At 40.6% G+C, this 20,322-nt stretch overlaps 1 long non-coding RNA gene across 1 annotated transcript; it reads left to right on the forward strand.

The window, feature by feature from the left end:
- The first annotated feature begins 2,519 nt into the window (after positions 1 to 2,519).
- Positions 2,520 to 9,370, forward strand: LOC130861630 (uncharacterized). Its single transcript, XR_009055599.1, has 3 exons — positions 2,520 to 2,643; positions 6,972 to 7,048; positions 9,273 to 9,370. It is a non-coding gene; the product is annotated as an uncharacterized LOC130861630 (long non-coding RNA).
- Positions 9,371 to 20,322: the final 10,952 nt, after the last annotated feature.

The following is a 20,322-nucleotide window of genomic DNA, read 5'->3' on the forward strand; positions in this document are numbered from 1 at the left end:
GTATGATTTAGCCTTTTTTTAAATTGAAGTATTTTTGATTTATAATGTGTTAATTACTGCTGTACAGTAAAGTGATTGTTATCTATATACTTTTTTCAAAAACTATTCTTTTCCATTATGGCTTATCATAGGATATTGAACATAGTTCTCTGTGCTGTACAGCAGGACCTTGTTGTTTATCCATCCTATATGTAAAAGTTTACCTCTGCTAACCCCAACCTCCCACTCCATCCTTCTCCCAACCCCCGCCCCCCTTGGCAACCACCAGTCTGTTCTCTATGTCCACGAGCCTGTTTCTGTTTCATATCTAGTTCATTTGTGTCATATTTTAGATTCCATATATAAGTGACATCACGTGGTATTTGTCTTTCTCTTTCTGACTGACTTCACTTAGTATGGTAATCTCTAGTTGCTGGATTTGGCCTTTTGAGGTGGATAAATTTCCTGTGGATCCTCGACCTGGTTCCTGGGAACTTGGCCATGGACCCTGGCCTGAACCTGCTCTCTACTCACCTGCTTCCTTTTTCATCTCTTTCAGGTTTGCAGTAAGCATTGGCTACTGGCAGGACCCTTACATCCAGCATTTGGTGAGACTGTCTAAAGAGAGGAAGGCCCCCGAAATTAACAGAGGCAAGTGACCATCTCCCTTCCCCACATCTCATCAGCTGAGAGGCCTGAGGTTTTAGGCATTCATTCTTTCAAAGAGCATTTAAAAGGGTGTACTCTCTCCAACGGTGTGTGAAAGTGCTCGTTTCCCCACTTCCTCAGCAGCACAGTGTATTGTGAAACTTTTCATCTTTGTTCATCGGATACATGAGAAATGGTTTTTACAGTAATTGTACTTTATTCCCCTTCTTTTGAGGTGAGGTTGAAAATCATGTTTCTATGTTTAAAAGCCATTTATATAGCTTTTACTGCGAGCTGCCTGTTTACAGAAGGGATTATTTTTGTTCTTGCTGTGGCCCTATTAAAGTCTTAGTAACACTGTTAGGTTCTGCAAGTAATTTCCATCAAGGAAGTTGAAGGATTTGAGACAGGAGTGTGACTTTGTTTTAGCCAGATTGAGAAATTGACCAGTGACCGTAATTCTTGTGTGTGCAGGGAATCTTGGCCCTAAAGATGGGTCCTCTAGGCAGGTTCTGTAAGAAGTGCAAAGAAAATTGTAAATGGTGGATCCTGAGAAGAAGTACATGGTGGTTAGTTTGAGCGGAGGGTGACTCCAGGCATCGATTAGATTGGGCAAGGCCTGGCTGAGAGGCTTTCCTCAAGCCTCCCTCCCCCACTCTTGAGACAGATTTCCCAACGAATGTTCCCGAGGCAGGGACCCACCATGGCAAGTGGCTCGGGGCCCCGGGTGGCAGGTCAGCCCCCCTTCCTCTTCCTGTCTCGGGTTTGCATTTCTAGATTGGGGGCCTGCAGCCCGGTAGGACAGCCGCTTCCCACACGTCTACAGTGAGGACATATTCTCTCCCCAAAGTGAAGCCATTGTGGGTGATATTCTGTAATATACAATAAAGGTGATTTACTAGGAAAAGAAAAGCAGACACAAGCCCAAATTATGTATTTATTAATCATGGAGGGATTATGAAATGGACTATTTTATTTTATTAATGAATGAATGAATTCAATGCATTTTTTTGGCGGCACTGGGCGGCATGCAGGACCTCAGGTCCCCAACCAGCAGTGGAACCCATGCACTCTTGCAGTGGAAGTGCGGAGTCCTAACCCCTGGACCGCCAGGGAATTTCCCCACATTACTTATTAGCACAGTCACCAGACATAAAATGTCTCTGTCAAACGGCAATAAAAGTTTCGAAATGCTGCTCTCAAATTTTGTTCTTGAAACAGTCACACCTTGCGTCTCGGGCCTTTGGAACAGACAGACGCTGTCTCCCTGTCTCCCTTCTGGGCTTCCCATCCCCTTTGTCCCAGCTCCCCACGCCAGAGCTTGACAAGTCCATTCATTAGGCCACCACTTGCTGGTGTCCCCCCCACCCCCATCTGTGATGCCATTTTGTGAACACCGAGGCTCTGACCCAGGCAGGATGGGGGTGAGAGGAGCGAGAGAAGCAGCATGGCTTTCTTTGCTTTGACATTCATCTGCCCAGTTTCCTGACCAAAAAATAGTATTTCCCACACGCTCTTGCAATTTTGACTTTTACCAGAGTACTAATGAGCTTTCCCTAGAGCCATGCAAAAGCACATTTCCAAGAGGAACATTTAGATCGGATGTTTTTGGTATGAAACACTTGTCTTTGCTAAGTAAGAGTATAGGATATTTTATTTTTCTTAAGATCGCTAATTCCACCTTTAAGTAGCTTGTACTTATTTTGGTTCAACCAGCTTTAAAAAAATAAACAAATAGAGAATTTGAAAGTCATTATTTCTCCCATAAAGTCTAAAGATACACGCTGACCCTGAAGAAGGACAGCGTGTTGTCTGGCTCTGCCTAGCCCTGTGGGCTTTGCAGGGATTATTTCTGTCGTCCCCGAGTGATGGCTTGCTTCTGTCTGGCTCTTAGGATATTTTGCTCGAGTCCATGGCGCCAGTCAGCTTCTAAAGGCATTTCTACGGAAGACAGAATGTAACTGTCAAATTCTGACCCTTGGGGCTGGGATGGATACCACCTTCTAGAGGTTAAAGGTAAATTAAAACGTCCCGTCTTCTCTCTCCAGTTGTTTACATTTAATGTGTTGAAGATGTTCACCTGGTTCAAAAGCTTAAAAAGAAAATTAACCTGGGGGGCGCAGTGGCAGCCTGTCTCCCACCCCGGTTTGCAGCCCCCCACCCCCCACAGCGCCCCTCAGCCCCGTCCTTGACCGCACCAGGGCCCCAGTGAAGACAGTGCGGGTTGTTTCTCACCTTTTGCTACTGCAAACAAGGTTATCATAAAAATCCTAGGGTACATTTCCCTCTGCACGTGTGGAAATATATCAGGAGAAGGAATTCTACCAGTGGAACTGCTGCGAGAAAAAAAACCACGTGCGTTTGTAATTTTGTCAATAACTTAGGATTTAATTGTTGGCCTAACAGTGTCTTAGGGAACATTTGGAGATTTGCAAGGGTGGGTCATGATAATATGATCCAAAGTCCCTTCGTAGTGATTATCTGATTTGATTCCTCAACTATTCTGTTCGGGTTCAAGGGCAGGTATATTATACTCACTCACAGGAAAGAAAACTTGGGTCTAGTTAGTGAAAGAAGAAGGACTAAAATTCTGGTCTTTGATTCCTGGCCTGGAATTTTCTTGTCAAACCTTTTCCCTACAAATATCTCATTGATTGCATTTTGTACAGATTTTTCTCGGTTCTTCTATCAGGTGGGTCACGTGGCAGTAATGGGTACATGCATTTCTCCAGATTTCTTGCAGATGTAGACCAAGGTAAATTAGAGTGTGCGGGCATAACTCGACCTGCATTATCTGTTTTGTCCCTAATTAGCTCACCTGATAAGAAGGTCTTCGGTCATCAGAGCTTCCAACCTTTCTCTTACTCGAGAACCGGTGGCATCAACGTGGCCCTAGTATTTTAATCGTTTGCCTCTGCATTCTTCCTTCCGGATGAGATAACTAACATTTATGAAGATAACTAACATTTTGCTTTTACATGTATGACCTCATGAATTCACACGAGAGCTCTGTTGGGTGGGGGAGCTTACACACATGAGGGAAGTAGGGCTTTAGAAGTTTGCATCTTCCCCCAAATTGGACAGCCAGTGGCATTAGGACGTGGAACCAACACTGGCTTCCAGCTCATCAAACTCCCGATTCCTTCCTCTTTCCTCTGCACACAGCCCAGAGGTTGTTCTCTGGGTCGGTTGTGCCTCTGTAACGCTGTGACCCTGGCGTGGTGGAAGCAACTGGAAGAGAATACAACGTAAGAGTGTGTGGACTGCTGGCATTAACAGGGGCCGCTGGAGAATTCTCTCTTTTGTCTTGACACCCTTTTGATTTGGTCATGTGGTTTGTTTTTTTTTCCCCATCTTGAAGGTGGATTAATAATTAATAAATCTGAGATTTTAATTTCTGAGCAAAATACCTCGAGGTTTATGTGCACCTTGCAAGAAAATGGTTATCTGCCAGAGGTGAGGACGGGGAATACCACAGGGCCTCAGAGTCGTTTGTGGAAATGTTTTGTTTTATTTGATGATTCTATTGATCTGAAGGGTTTTTTAAAAATCTAATGTTTTTCTTTAAAAAGAAATATTATGCTTGTTTGCTCTTTTTGAGCAGAGGTTGCACAAGCCAAATCTGGCCTGCCGCTTATTTTTATAAATAAAGTTCTATTGGAACACAGCTGCGTCCATTTATTTACATCTTCTCTATGACTCTGACCGCAGAGCTGAGTAGTTAGGACAGAGAGTGGATGGCCTGCAAAGGCTACACTGCTTTGTGGCTCTTTCCGGAAAGTTTGCTGATCCCTGTTTTAGAGCTCTATGTGCCTGTATAAAAGGCAGGGAAAGGTCTTCGATCTTATTGTCTTGTGTTCTTTCCGCTTGGGATGGCTGTACTAGCAGAGGCTTAACTGCAAGTCACAGGCTTTCTGGGGCCACTGCCGTGGGAGCTCATTCTGTATAATCTCAGGGGCCCAAGACTGTTTGGATGGTTGAAGACTCCCATCTTCAGGCAGCAGGCAAGAACAGGGCCAAGTATTGCCCCAAGCAAAGAATAAAGGGTGAGTGAAACCCTTGAAGGAGCCTTGGTTCTTGGTGTCTCTTGAATTCTGTTTCTGCACAACCAAAGGATCAGGTGTGGAGGGGAAGTGGTCTCAATTTTGGCTGCCTGTGAAGCTGTGGACCACATTGGATCTTGTAGTCCGAGGGCTACGCTTCCTCGTGGCTGCTCCTGACGGCCCCTTGCTGGCTGTCCCTGCCTCCTGTGCCACGCAAGCTACTGGGGAGTGGAGGGTTAGAAGGGCCACAGAGAATCGCAGAATAAAAAGTTGAAGCATCGCTTGCCAGAGCCTTTTTGCCCCTTTCTGAAAGCTGAGAAAGAGGATGTCTGTTTCTTAAAAGTTCCAGGTGTGCCTTTTGGAAGCTTTCCTTCCACAGTGACCCCTTATTGAGAATTCTTATGAGGGTCAAGTGCGTGAGTGCCTGGGAAAGCTCTTTAAAAAGCAAGAAGTCCTATACGAGATGTAGGACGCTATGCTATCCTTCATTTATTTGTTTTTGATGGTCCTCGTGGTCTTCCGGAATTTTAGGCTGTTCTTAACAGTCCATACTTTGTGAGTAAAAGTTCTTGAAAAGTGTTGTAGAATCTCTTAGCGCAGGTTATTTCTGTGTATCTTTAGACATACCCTCCGAAAATCTTCAGATAGCTTTTCTGTAGCCCTGCTTGGCAGTCAGGCAGCAGGTTATTGTATTGCAGTTCCAAGAGTGAAGAGCTGAGGGTGGGTGATCCCAGATCTCCTGCGATGTCAGGAAACCGTCTTGTCCCTTTGTCTTGCTTTGTTTCTTTCTTTTTCTCTTCCTCCTTCCGCGGACCAGACCCCTGAAATTTTAACTGAGGACCGTTTTCCACGTGGTGGGATCTCCCAGTGCTGTTACTTGCTCTTAAGGGTCACCTTCCTACCAGGAAATGCTTCCTGATGATCTCTGACCCCATCACTCTGTCCTCAGTGGGGGGGGGGGGGGGGGGGGTCTTCTGCCCCTCCTGACCTGTCCTCCATCTCTTGCTACTGTCTGCATAGTTGGTGCTCGTAATTGCTGGGCAGCTTGGCCAGGTTGTGGAGTGCCTTGTTTCTTGCTAAGTCTTAGGGGTGTTATCTATTTTACATGTAGTAGTGTGTATCTGTTCATCTCAAATTCCTAATTTATCCCTCCACCCCTTTCCCCCTTTGGTGACTGTAAGTTTGTTTTCTGTGTCTGTGGGTCTGTTTCTGTTCTGTACATAAGGTCATTGGTACCCTTTTTTTTAGATTCCACATGTAAGCGACATCATATGATTTGACAATATTATGTTAGTTTCATAGTATGTATTACATAGTGATCTGACATTCGCATGCTTTTGGAGCTGAGTGATTGGACAGGGAGGAGGAGCTGGAGAGAATTCTAGCATGACCACTAGGTGACTGGGTGAGGGTGTAGCCACCGACTAAGTTAGGAAACGCCTAAGCTAGGAAAAGCCTAAGCTAGGAAAAGCGGAAGAGGGAAACAGGGCTGTGTGTGTCTGTGTGTCTTTCACACTTTTTTAAACTGCAGCCATGACAGGAAAAAACGGTACATCCCTAGCCAGGACCCGCATCTATATACCTGCGTCTGTAAGTAATAAGGGCACCCACGTGATGCCTACTAAGGGCAGGCCCTCTTCTGAGTGTCACACGTATTTCCTCTACAGTCCTCACAACCCTGTGAGGTGTTAGCACTTTCTCTGCTTTTCCAGTGAGGAAACGTTGGCCCAGGGAGTGTAGGGACTCTCCCAAGGCCTCACAGCCGACACGTGGTGGAGCTGGGATTTGAACCCTGTCCCCCCGCCCCCCGCCGGCTCCAATGTGCACTGTTCTCCACTATCGCAGAAAACAAAAGTGTATCACAAAATAATGCTTACCCTCATTCCATGCGAAGCTTTTCTGATATTTGCTACTTTACTCTATTTCATCCCCAAACTGCTGGTCACAACCCCGCCACACTGGTTGCTTGACCCTCTCTAATAAGTCTCAAGCTGCTCTTTTGAGAAATACTCTTGGTCCTGCTTCCAGTCCACCTCTTGACATCCCAGTGCCCGTTCCCCCGATTCAGGCTCCCCATCACTTCTCTCCCGGACAACTACAGTCATCTCCTTTTCCCTTCCATCCGTTCTCTATGCTGAGACCAAGCACCTTGGAAAGTACGTTTCTGACTGTCATTCCCCTCATTTTCAATCCTTAAGTGCCCCATTGCTCTTTGGGCCCTAGGACTTGGTACATGAAGCTGATGGGTAAGTGTATGAGTAATAAGTAATTATATAAAGGTTACTGTGTGTTTTTTCTCAGGATGAAGATCTTCCACCAAGTAAATATTTTGAAATTGACTTTCCAATGATAGTCACGCGAAAGCTGCACAGCATCAAGTAAGTGTGGCTTTGGCCGGAAGCAAGAGCCTGGTGGCATTCTGAACCAGCCCCTGGTAGACGGCAGGTCTGAGTGCAGGAGACCTCATTTTAGGGCACTGCTTTCCTTTCATCTCCTCTTCCCACTCTTTCTTGCCCCGGGACCCTGATTAACAGCATATCGTGCAGTCTTCCAACATGAAATATACCCTTCTTTGTGACTCTTCTATTCGTTTGTGTAATTTCTCTGAACATTAAAAAAAAAAAGACCTATAGTAGGTTAATAATCTGAATTTTAAAAAATTTTATATTGGAATGTATTAACAATGTTGTGTATTAATCTGAATTTTTGTGTGTATTTTGCTTACTTCTTTATCCCCAGGGTATAGAAAGGTGCCTGGCCCAGAATAGATGTGTAGTAAATATTTTTTGAATGAATGAGTGGGAGGTTGAGGTTAATCAGTTATTATATATGAGATGTTAGAGGGGGGCTGCTCTGAGTCCAGTTTTCAAGGAGTTTGCCAAGTTGTAAGTGATGAGTTTGCTAAGCTTTGCCAAGAGCTTTTCTTTGCCTAGGCCTGTGTTGTGTTTTTGGTTTTTTTTTTTAAAGTTTGTTTATTTATTTATTGGTGCTTTGGGTCTTAGTTGCTTCACAGAGGATATTTGTTGCAGCACGCGGGCTTCTCTCTAGTTGTGGCGTGCAGGTTTTCTCTTCTCTGGTTGTGGCGTGCAGGCTCCAGAGCACGTGGGCTCTGTAGTTGAGGTGCTCAGGCTCAGTAGTTGTGGCATGCAGGCTTAGTTTTCCTGTGGTGTGTGGGATCTTATTTCCTCAACCAGGGATCGAACCCATGTCCCCCCGCCTTGCAGGATGGATCCTTTACCACTGGACCACCAGGGAAGTCCCTGCAAAGACCTGTGTTAAATGCTTCACTTGGATGGTCCCACTCAATACTCAGAGCCAACTTGTGAATTAAGTGTTGTCATTAACCCCTTTTGACAGATGAGAAAACTGAGGCTCAGAGAAGTATAGTTGTCACCTAGCTAGAAAGGGGTGGGGCTGAAATTTAAACCCTGACTTCAAGACCAAGGTTAAGGTTTCCCAGTAGTTTTAACCTATACTCCCTCCCTCCTTTTTATATTAGCCATGTAAATACGAGGGTGATTCAAAAATTATCCGCACTCCGGTTATATTAAAACGTCTATAAATTCTACAGCCAGAGTGCAGATAATTTTTGACTCACCCTCGTAGAATCCAAATTCTTACATTTAAAGAAATTTTTAATAAGCGTAAAAGTTTTAACTTGTCCTTTAGAGATGTCTAATTCACACAAACTGGAGCTCATTTTCAAACTTTTTTTTTTTCTGTTTATTCTATGAAAACTTTTTTTTTATCCTTCCCAAATGTAAAATTATATCTTACATTAAATATCCTTTGTAAGTGCTATATGGTAATTCTGATGCTCTGGAAACTACAAAGTGTGACTAAACTTGTTGGAACTCTGGATGAAATCAGAGCAAGTAGGCTCAAAATTAAGGCCTGGGATGGTTTCCTGGGGTGAAAAATGTGTTGGTATTTGTGTATGGTTGTTGGGCTATTGAACTTGGCTCTCTGATTTCTTATATTTTGCATGTTCCTTTTTTTTTTCTTTTCTCTCTCTTTTTTTTTTCAGCCGAGCTGCAGCTTTGTAGGATCTTAGTTCCCCGACCAGGAACTGAACTGCAGGATTCCCTGCGGTGGAAGTGCAGAGTCCTAACCACTGGACATCCAGGGAATTCCCTGGGTTGTTTTTTTTTTTTTTTGCATATGCTTGATTGGGGGAGTTATCACATAAATGTTACTACACTTTAGGTCTCAGTAAGAGTGAGTAGTTTTAATTTATCTGTGAGAAGTAATAATTATCTTAATAAGTTTTATTTGAGAAAAGGCAAGATGCTCGTGATGACTTGAAAAACACTGGAACATTTGGAAAATTCTTGCTAGCCTGTCTGTAGCTGTTTCTAAGTAAGTATGTCATGGTCACTTTGTGATCTGATATCACATTTCTCAGGGTAAAGCTTAGCTGACCTAACCTGAGACTCGTATTCCCTGGACTTTTGTTGTATGTGCCTAGGGTCAAATGTGATTAAACAGATGACTCTTTGGCTTGGCCCTTCCTTTGAACACTAGTGATATGTATTTGCCATGTCTGCATTTTTGTGGTAAGTGAGCTCCTTGAGTCATCTTTCTTTTTCTCATCTTCTGCAGATTGAAACCTCTCCTATCAAAACCCATTTTAGACTTACATTCAGAGGACACACTTCAAATGGGCAAGTATCCTCAACCTAAGTAATACAACCTTTTCCCCTTTTCTTTTTTAATAAATAAATTTATTTATTTATTTATCTATTTATTGGCTGCATTGTGTCTTTGTTGCCATGCACTGGCTTTCTCTAGTTGCAGCGAGTGGGGGTTACCCTTCCTTGTGGTGCGCAGGCTTCTCATTGTGGTGGCTTCTCTTGTTGCGGAGCATGGGCTCTAGGAGCTCGGGCTTCAGCAGTTGTAGCATGTGGGCTCAGTAGTTGTGCCTCGAGGACTCTAGAGCACAGGCTCAGTAGTTGTGGCGCACAGGCTCAGTTGCTCCGCGGTATGTGGGATCTTCCCGGACGAGAGATGGAATTCGTGTCCCCTGCACTGGCAGGCAGATTCTTAACCACTGCGCCACCTAGGAAGTCCCCCCTTTTCTTTTTAAAGATGCTGTGTGTGTGTGCACGTGTCCTTCTGCTGATACATTTTCACTTCCACCACAGTTACCATGAAGGAATTTAAAACAGTATTTGGTATGACTCATCTTAGATGTCCATCAGTCCGCAATCCTAAATTCTTTTTAAAAAGAACTTAAATTAGTTCCCAGCATTTCAAAAATGGGAGATTTTTCACGCAAGTATTGATTTCCAGTTGTGCTTGGAAAAATCAGATCTGGCCACATCAGACCCTCACTCCTGCACGGCAGTCATTGGGCAGCTGCTGCCCCGTTTAGATGGGTCATGTTCTGACCCCACCACTCGGCAATGGGAAAAGGAGCTCCCCAGAGCATTTGGCTTTGAAGGCCAGCAGGGGTTGATTGTAGGAACTCCACAGGATTGGGGAAAAAGAGACTTCACTATTAAAGGGCACACACAAAATCTCACATGCATCAGGACCAAGGGAAAAAGCAGTAATTTCATAGGAGCCTGGGTCAGACCTACCTGATAGTCTTGGAGGGTCTCCTGGGGAGGCAGGGGGTGGCTGTGGCTCACCCTGGGGGCATAGGCACTGGTCATGGACATATGGGGGAGATTGTTCATCTGCATGAACTCTCCTGGAGGCTGACATCTTTCTTGGGTCATTAGCACCAAGAACTGGCCCCACCCAATAGCCTATAGGCTCCAATGCTGAAATGCCTCAGGTTAAACAACTAAGTGGATGGGGACATAACCCTATTCATCAGCAGACAGCTGCCTAAAGACTTTCTGAGCCCACAGCCACCTCTAAACAAGCATTTAGAAATGGCCCTGCCCCCCAGACAGTGAAGACCCAGCTCTACCCACCAGTGCGCCAGCAACAGCCCCTCCCACCAGGAAGCCTGCACAAGCCTCTCGACCACCCTCCCCCACTGGGGTCAGACACCAGAAGCAAGAAAACTATGGTCCTGAAGTCTGCCAACCAAATCTGCAAACACAGGCCAGGCACTACCCTTGGACCAGCTGACCCCTGACCCTTGGGTGATGAAAGGAGAGTGCAGTGCTGGGAAGCACAGGATGTCTCCTACACCAGGCCACTTCTCCAAGGTTGAGAAATGTAACTAACCTACCACATATATAAAAAGACAAATAGCAATTCTGACAAAATGATGTGAAAGAGGAATATGTTTCAGATGAAGGAACAACACAAAACCCTAGAAGAAAAACTAAGCAACATGGAGATAAGCAATCTACCTGAGAAAGAATTCAGAGTATTGATTGTAAAGATGATCAAAGAACTTGGTGCAGAATGGATGCACAGAGTGAGAAATTAGAAATTTATTTTTTAAACAAAGAATTAGAAAATATAAAGAACAACCAAACAGAACTGAAGAATACAATAACTGAAATAAAAAGTACACTAGGAGGATTCAATAGTAGACTAAATGAGGCAGACTGTTCTGGAAGACAGAGTACTGGAAATCACTACTGCTGAACAGAGAAAAGAATGAAAAGAAATGAGGACAGTTTAAGAGACCTCTGGGGCAACTACTATTCACATTATAGGGGTCCCAGAGGGAGAAGAGAGAGAGAAAGGGCTGAGAAAATATCTGAAGAAATAATAGCTGGAAACTTTCCTAAACTGGGAAAGGAAACAGTTATTCAAGTACAGAAAGAGCAGGAAGTCCCATACAGGATTAATCTGCAGAGGAACACACTGAGACACACAGAAATCAAACTGACAAAAATTAAAAAAGATAGAGAGAATATTAAAAGCAACAAGTAAAAAGCAACAAATAACATACAAGGGAATCCCAAAAGGCTATCAACTGATTTTTCAGCAGAAACTCTGCAGGCCAGGAGGGAGTGGCATGATATACTTAAAGTGAAGAAAAACCTACAACCAAGAATATTCTACCTAGCAAGGCCCTCATTCAGATTTGATGGTGAAATTAAATGTTTTATAGACAAGCAAAATCTAAAGAAATTCAGTATCATTAAGCCAGCTATACAGCAAATGCTAAAGTATATTCTCTGGGCGGAAAAGAAAAGGCCACAATTAGAAACAAGAAAATTATGAAATGGAAAAGCTCACTGGTAAAGGCACACATACAATAAAGGTAGGAAATCATCCACACACAAAGCTAATGGGGAGGTTAAAAAGCAAAAGTAGTAAAATCATTTGTGTCTACAATAAGCAGTTAAGGGATACACAAAACAATGAGATATAAATTATAATATCAAAAGCAGTAATCATGAGGGGAGAAGAGTACAAATGCAGGGTATCTAAAAATGCATTTGAAGTTAAGAGATCAGCAACCTAAAACAAATACACACACACACACACAAACACACTGCTATACAAAAACCTCCTGGTGATCACAAAACAAAAATTCATAATAGATATGCACACAAAAAGAAAAAGGAATTGAAATATAATTCTATAGTTATCAAATCACAAGAGAAGAGAATAAAAGAAGAGGGGAAAGACCAAGAAGAACAAATCCAAAACAATTAAAAAAGTGGCAATAGGAACATACATATCAATAATTACCTTGAATGTGAACAGATTAAATGCTCCAAACAGAAGACATAGGCTGGGTTAATGGATACAAAAACAGGACCCACATATATGTTGCCTATAAGAAACTCACTTCAGATCTAGAAACACATACAGACTAAAAATGAGGGGTTGGAAAAAGGCATACCATGCAAATGGAAATCAAAAGAAAGCTGGAGTAGGAATATTTATATCAGACAAAATAGACTTTAAAATAAAGACTGTCACAAGAAACAAAGAAGGACACTACATAGAGATCAAAGGATAAAGAAGAAGACATAACAATTTAAAATATATATGCACCCAACATAAGAGCATCTCAATATATATGTTAACAGACATAAAAAGAGAAACTGAGAGTAACACAATAATAGTAGGGGACTTTAACATCCCACTTTCATCAATGGACAGATCATCCAAATAGAAAATCAACAAAGAAACACAAGCCTTAAATGACATATTAAGCCAGATGGACTTAATTGATATTTATAGAGCAGTGGAATGCACACTCTTTTCAAGTGCACATGGAACATTCTCCAGGATAGATCACATGCTGGGCCACAAAGCAAGCCTTGGTAAGGTTAAGAAAATTGAAACCATAACAAGCATCTTTTCCAACCACAATGCTATGAGGCTAGAAATCAACTGCAAGAAAAAAAAATGCAAAAAACCCCACGGACACGTGGCGGCTAAACATTGTGCTACTAAACAACCAACGGATCACTGAAGAAATCAAAGAAGAAGTAAAAAATACCAAACGACAAATGACAATGAAAACACAACATCCAAATCCCATGGGATGCAGCAAAGGCAGTTCTGAGAGGGAAGTTTATAGCAATACAAGCTTAACTCAGGAAACAAGAAAAATCTTGCATAAACAACTTAACCTATGCCTAAAGCAACTAGAGAAAGAAGAAAAAGCAAAACCAAAAGTTAGTAGAAGGAAAGAAATAATAAATATCAGAGCAGATATGAATGAAATAGAGTCTAAGAAAACAATAGAAAAGATCAATGAAACTAAAAGCTATTTCTTTAAAAAGATAAACAAAATTAATAAACCTTAGCCAGACTCATCAAGAAAAAATGGGATGGGGCCCAAAGGATAAAATCAGAAATTAAAAATGACAAGTTACAACAGACACCATAAAAATACAAAGGGTCACAAGAGACTACCACAAGCAACTATTTGCCAATAAAATGGACAGCCATGCAAAAGGACAGCCTAGAAGAAGTGGACAAATTCTTAGAAAGGTAGGATTTCCCAAGACTGAACAAAGAAGAAATAGAAAATATGAACAGAACAAGTACCAGAACTGAAACTGATTCTGTAATTTTGAAACTCCCAATAAATAAAAGTCCAGGACCAGATCTCTTCACAGGTGAGCTGTACCAAACATTTAGAGAAAAGTTAACACCTATCCTTCTGAAACTATTCCAAAAAATTGCATAGAAAGGAACACCCCTGAATTTATTCTATGAGGCCACCATCACTCTGATACCAAAACTAGACAAAGATATCACACATACAAAAAGAAAATTATAGGCCAATATCACTGATAAACAGATGCAAAAATCCTCAACAACATACTAGCAAAATGAATGCAACAATACATGAAAAGGATCATACACCATGATCAAATGAGATTTATCCTGGGGATGCAGGGATTCTTCAATATCCACAAACTAATCAATGTGATACACTACATTAACAAACTGAAGTATAAAAACCATATGATCATCTCAATAGATGCAGGAAAACTTCTGATAAAATGCAACATCCATTTGTGATAAAAACTCTTCAGAAAGTGAGCATAGAGGGAATATACCTCAGCATAATAAAGGCTGTATATGACAAACCCACAGCTAACATCATACTCAAAGGTGAAAAGCTGAAAGTATTTACTCTAAGATTAGGCACAAAACAAGGATGTTCATTCCCCCAGCACTCAGAGAAAAGAAAGAAATAAAAGGAACTCAAGTTGGAAAAGAAGTTAAACTGTCACCATTTACTGATGACATGATACTATACATAGAGAATCCTAAAGACACTATCAGAAAACTACTAGAGCTCATCAATGAACTTGCTAAAGTTGCTGGATACAAAATTAATATACAGATATCTGTTGTATTTCTATACACTAACAGTAAAAGATTAGAAAGAAAAATTAAGAAAACAATCCCATTTACCATTGCCTCAAGAAGAATAAAATACCTAGAAATAAACCTATCTAACAAGGCAAAAGACCTGTACTCCAAAAAATACAAGATGCTAATGAAAGAAACTAAAGAGGACACAGACAGATGAAAAGATATACCTTGTTCTTGGGTTGGAAGAATCAATATTGTTAAAATGACCATACTACCCAAGGCAATCTACAGATTCAATGCAATCCCTATCGAATTACCGATAGTATTTTTCACAGAACTAGAGCAAAATTTTTACAATTTGTATGGAAATACAAAAGGCCACAGATAGCAAAAACAATCTTGAGAAAGAAGAACAGAGCTGGTGGAATCATGCTTCCTGATTTCAGACGATGCTACAAAGCTACAGTAATTAAAACACTATGGTACTGGTACAAAAACAGACATATAGATCAATGGAACAGGAAAAAAACTATAAAATGCAAACATGTGGAGGCTAAACAATATGTTACTGAATAACCAAGAGATCACTGAAGGAATCAAAGAGGAAATCAAAAAATACCTAGAAACAAATGACAATGAAAACATGATAACCCAAAACTATGGGATGCAGCAAAAGCAGTTCTAAGAGGGAAGTTTAGAGCAATGCAATCCTACCTCAGTAAACAAGAAAAATGTCAAATAAACAACATAATTTTACACCTAAAACAATTAGAGAAAGAACAACAACAAAACCCCCCCAAAGTTAGCAGAAGGAAAGAAATCATAAGGATCAGAGCAGAAATAAATGAAATAAAAATGAAGAAAATAATAACAAAGATCAATAAAACTAAAAGCTTGTTCTTTGAAAAGATAAATAAATTTGATAAACCTCTGGCCAGACTGATCAAAAAAAAAAATTCTTAGAAAAGTACAACCTTCTAAGACTGAACCAAGAAGAAGCAGAAAATATGAACATACCAATCACAAGTATTGCAACTTAAACTGTGATTAAAAATCTTCCAACAAACAAAAGCCTATGACTAGATGGCTTCACAAGTGAATTCTGTAAAACATTTAGAGAAGAGCTAACACCTATCCTTCTTAAACTCTTCCCAAATATTGCAGAGGGTGGAACACTCCCAAACTCATTCCATGAGGCTACCATCACCATGGCACCAACACCAGACAAAGATATCACAACAAGAAAACTATAGACCAATATCACTAATGAACATAGATGCAAAAATCCTCAACATAATACTAGCAAGCAGAATCCAACAACACATTAAAAGGATCATACAGCATGATCTAGTGGGATTTATTCTAGGGAGGCAAGAATTCTTCAATATATGCAAATCAATCAATGTGATACACCACATTAATAAATTAAAGAATAAATACCATATGATCATCTCAATAAATGCAGAAAAAGCTTTTGAAAAAATTCAACACTCATTTATGATAAAACCTCTCCAGAAAGTGGGCATAGAGGGAACCTATCTCAACATAATAAAGGCCATATACAACAAACCCACAGCAAACATTATTCTCAATGGTGAAAAATTGAAGGCATTTCCTCTAAGATCAGGAACAAGACAAGGGTATCCATTCTTGCCACTGTTATTCAACATAGTTTTAGAATTTTTAGCCACAGCAATCAGAGAAGAAAAAGAAATAAAAGGAGTCCAAATTGGAAAAGAAGTAAAACTGTCACTGTCTGCAGATGACATATCATACATAGAAAATCCTAAAGATGCCACCAGAAAACTACTAGAGCTAATCAATGAATTTGCTAAAGTTGCAGGATACAAAATTAATGCACAGAAATCTCTTGCATTCCTATATACTAACAATGAAAAGACAAAAAGAGAAATTAAGGAAATAATCCCATTCACCATTGCAACAAAAAGAATAAAATACCTATGAATAAACCTACCTAAGAAGACAAAAGACTTATACTCAGAAAACTATAAGACACTGATGAAAGAAACCAAAGATGACACAAACAGATGGAGAGATATACCATGTTCTTGGATTGGCTGAATCAATATTGAGAAAATGACCATAGCACCCAAAGCAATCTACAGATTAAATGCAGTCCCTATCAAATTACCAATGGCATTTTTTCACAGGACTAGAACAAAAAAATCTTAAAATTTGTATGGAAACACAAAAGACCCCAAATAGCCAAAGCAGTCTTGAGAAAAAAAAAAAGAACAAACAAACAAACAAAAACAGTGCTGGACAAATCAGACTCCTTCAGACAAAGCTACAGTATCAAGACAATATAGTACTGACATAAAAACAGAAATATAGATCAATGGAACAGGATAGAAAGCCCAGAGATAAACCCACACACCTATGGTCACCTAATCTATGACAAAGAAGGCAAAAACATACAATGGAGAAAACAGAGCCTCTTCAATAATGCTGCTGGGAAAACTGGACAGCTACATGTAAAACCATGATATTAGAACACTCCCTAACACCATACACAAAAATAAACTCAAAATGGATTAAATACCTAAATGTAAGACTAGGCACTATAAAACTCTTAGAGGAAAACATAGCCAGAACACACTTTGACATAAATCACAGCAAGATCTTTTTTGACCCATTTCCTAGAGTAATGAAAATTAAGACAAAAATAAACAAATGGGACCTAATGAAACTTAAAAGCTTTTGAACAGCAAAGAAAACCATAAAGAAGATGAAAAGACAACCCTTTTAATGGGAGAAATTATTTGCAAATGAAGCAACCAACAAAGGATTAATCTCCAAAATATACAAGCAGCTCATACAGCTCAACAGCAAGAAAATAAACAACCCAATCACAAAATGGGTGGAAGACCTAAATGGAGATTTCTACAAAGAAGACATATAGATTGCCAACAAACACATGAAAGGATGCTCAACATCACTAATTACTGCAGAATACAAATCAAAATCTCAATGAGGTGTCACTTCACACTGGTCAGAATGGCCACGATCAAAACATCTAGAAACAATAAATGCTGGAGAGGGTGTGGAGAAAAGGGAACCCTCCTGCACTGTTGTGGGAATGTAAATTGGTACAGCCACTATGCAAAACAATATGGAGATTCCTTAAAAAACTAAAAATAGAACTACCATATGACCCAGCAATCCCACTACTGGGATTATACCCTGAGAAAACCATAATTCAAAAAGATACATGTACCTCAATGTTCATTGCAGCACTATTTACAACAGCCAGGACATGGAAGCAACCTAAATGTCTATCAGGAATTGAATGGATAAATAAGATGTGGCTCCTACATACAACAGAATATTACTCAGCCACAAAAAGGAACGAAACTGAGTTATTTGTAGGGAGGTGGATGGACCTTACTGTCATACAGAGTGAAGTAAGTCGGAAAGAGAAAAACAAATAGAGTATGCTAACTCATATATATGGAATCTAGAAAACTGGTAGTGATGAACCTAGTAGCAGGGCAGGAATAAAGACAAAGACAGAGAGAATGGATTTGAGGACACAGGGGGAAGGGGAGGCTGGGACGTAGTGAGAGAATAGTACTGACATATGTACACTACCAAATGTAAAATAGATAGCTAGTGGGAGGCTGCTGCATAACACAGGGAGATCATCTTCGTGCTTTCTGATGACCTAGAGAGTTGAGAGGGGTAGGGTGGGAGGGAGGTTCAACAGGGAGGGGATAGGGCGATATATGTATAAATACAGCTGATTCACTTTGTTGTACAGCAGCAACTAACACAACATTGTATAGCAATTATAGTCCAATAAAGATATATAAAAATAATAATAATAAAATAAAAACCAGGGGACCTCAACTGAAGGGGAGAGGAGAGAGGATGATCCAGCAAGTGTGAGTACACATTTTCAGGTCGGCAGGCAGAGACCACATACATGGTAGCCATCCACACCTGGGACCTTAACAGAGCTGAAGACGTGGGGGAAATAATTCTCCATCCTAGAGGAGGGACTTTCCTTTCTATCTTATGACCCAGTTGAAGAGACCAAGTGTGGACAAAAAACTGTTGCCTGGGACTTCCCTGGTGGCACAGTGGTTAAGAATCTGCCTGCCAATGCAGGGGACACAGGTTTGATTCCTGGGCCGGGAAAAACCCACATGCTGCAGAGCAAGTAAGCCCATGTGCCATAACTGCTGAGCCTGTGCTCTAGACCCTGAGAGCCATTACTACTGAGCCCGCATGCTGCAACTACTGAAGCCTGCAAATACTGAAGCCTGTGCACCTAGAGCCCATGCTCTGCAACAAGAGAAGCCACCACATTCAGAAGCCTGTGCACTGCAATGAAGAGTAGCCCCCGCTCACCACAACAAGAGAAACCCCACGCACAGCAATGAAGACCTAACGCAGCCAAAAACAAACAAAATAAAACAAAACAAAAACAACTGTTGCCTGCCATTGCTTACCAACAAAGAATGCTGCCTGACATTCCTGTAAACAAGGAGTGTTGCCCACCATCATGCCATTGGCCACCATAGCTGCCCATGACAGTGAACCCTGAGGGGAAGTCAGGATAGAGAAAAACAGGATATTGGCCCTAGATAGTTAACACGCATATCAAAGGAATAATTTCAGTAATCCCAGACTCTTGCATCTTTCCATATATAGAAAAGCACAAAAATCATTAGTGTGAAATGTCTGTTCTTTTGTGATTAATAGTAATCTTTTGGTGTTCAACTACATGGTTTTTTGGTGGTGGTGGTTTTTTTTCAACAAAAACTCCTATATATCCTGGCTCCTCCCTTACCTCTTTGGGATAGATCCTCAAAGCTATCTGAGAGGCTGGCTTCCTGCTAAGTCCTCAGTAAGGTCCCCGAATAAAACATAACTAGCAAGTTAAAAAAAAAAGACAGAGATTGGCAGATATTACTAAAAAAAATGACCCAGCTATATAATGTCTACAAGAAAGTCACTTTAATTTTAATTATATAGGTAGGTTTAAAGTGAAGCATTTCAAGGAAATATACCATGCAAACACAATTCAAAAGAAAGTTGGAATGGTTACATTAATATCAGATAGAGTTGACTTCAGAGCAAAAAACTACCAGAGATAAAAGAGGGATATTATATTATGATCAAAGAATCATTTCACAAAGAAGATATAACAATTCTAAATGTGCATACACCTAACAACAGAACTTAAATTAGAGACAACAAAAATGAACAATTAAAATATGAATAGGAAAATATATAATTATAGTTGACAATTTCAACATTCCTCACTCAATAACAGAACTACTAGAGAGAAATCAGCAAATACACAAAAGTGCTAAACAACAACCTTGAGTTACTGAATCTAATTGATGTTTATGGAAAATTCCAACCAAAGAGCAGAAAACATATTCTTCTCAAGTGCACATGGAACAGTCACCAAGATAGACTGTATTTTGGGCCATAAAACAATTGAAATCACACAAAATAGGATCTCTGACCAGAACAGAATTAAACTAAAGTAACAAAGAAAACAGGACAACTTTCCATCACTTGACATTAAAGAATGTACATGTAGATTTACATCATAGAAGTCTCAAGAAATACAGAAAATATTTTGGACTGAATAAAAGTGAAAATATGACAAATCAGATCAAATTGTGTAGCTAAAGGAGTGCTTGAAGGAAAAATCACAGCAATAAATGCTTACGTTAGAAAGCAGAAACACCTCAAATCAACTACCTAAGCTCTGATCTTAAGAAACAAGAAAAAGGAAAGTGAAAACCCCTAAATGAGGGACTTCCCTGGTGGTCCAGTGGGTAAGACTCCATGCTCCCAAAACAGGGGGCCCAGGTTTGAACCCTGGTTGGGAAACTAGATCCTGCATGCATGCCACAACAAATTGTATACCACAACTAAGAGTTCACATGCTGCAACCAAGACCCGG

The sequence above is a fragment of the Hippopotamus amphibius genome, chromosome 9, assembly GCF_030028045.1.
Source record: "Hippopotamus amphibius kiboko isolate mHipAmp2 chromosome 9, mHipAmp2.hap2, whole genome shotgun sequence".
Classification (NCBI taxonomy): domain Eukaryota; kingdom Metazoa; phylum Chordata; class Mammalia; order Artiodactyla; family Hippopotamidae; genus Hippopotamus; species Hippopotamus amphibius.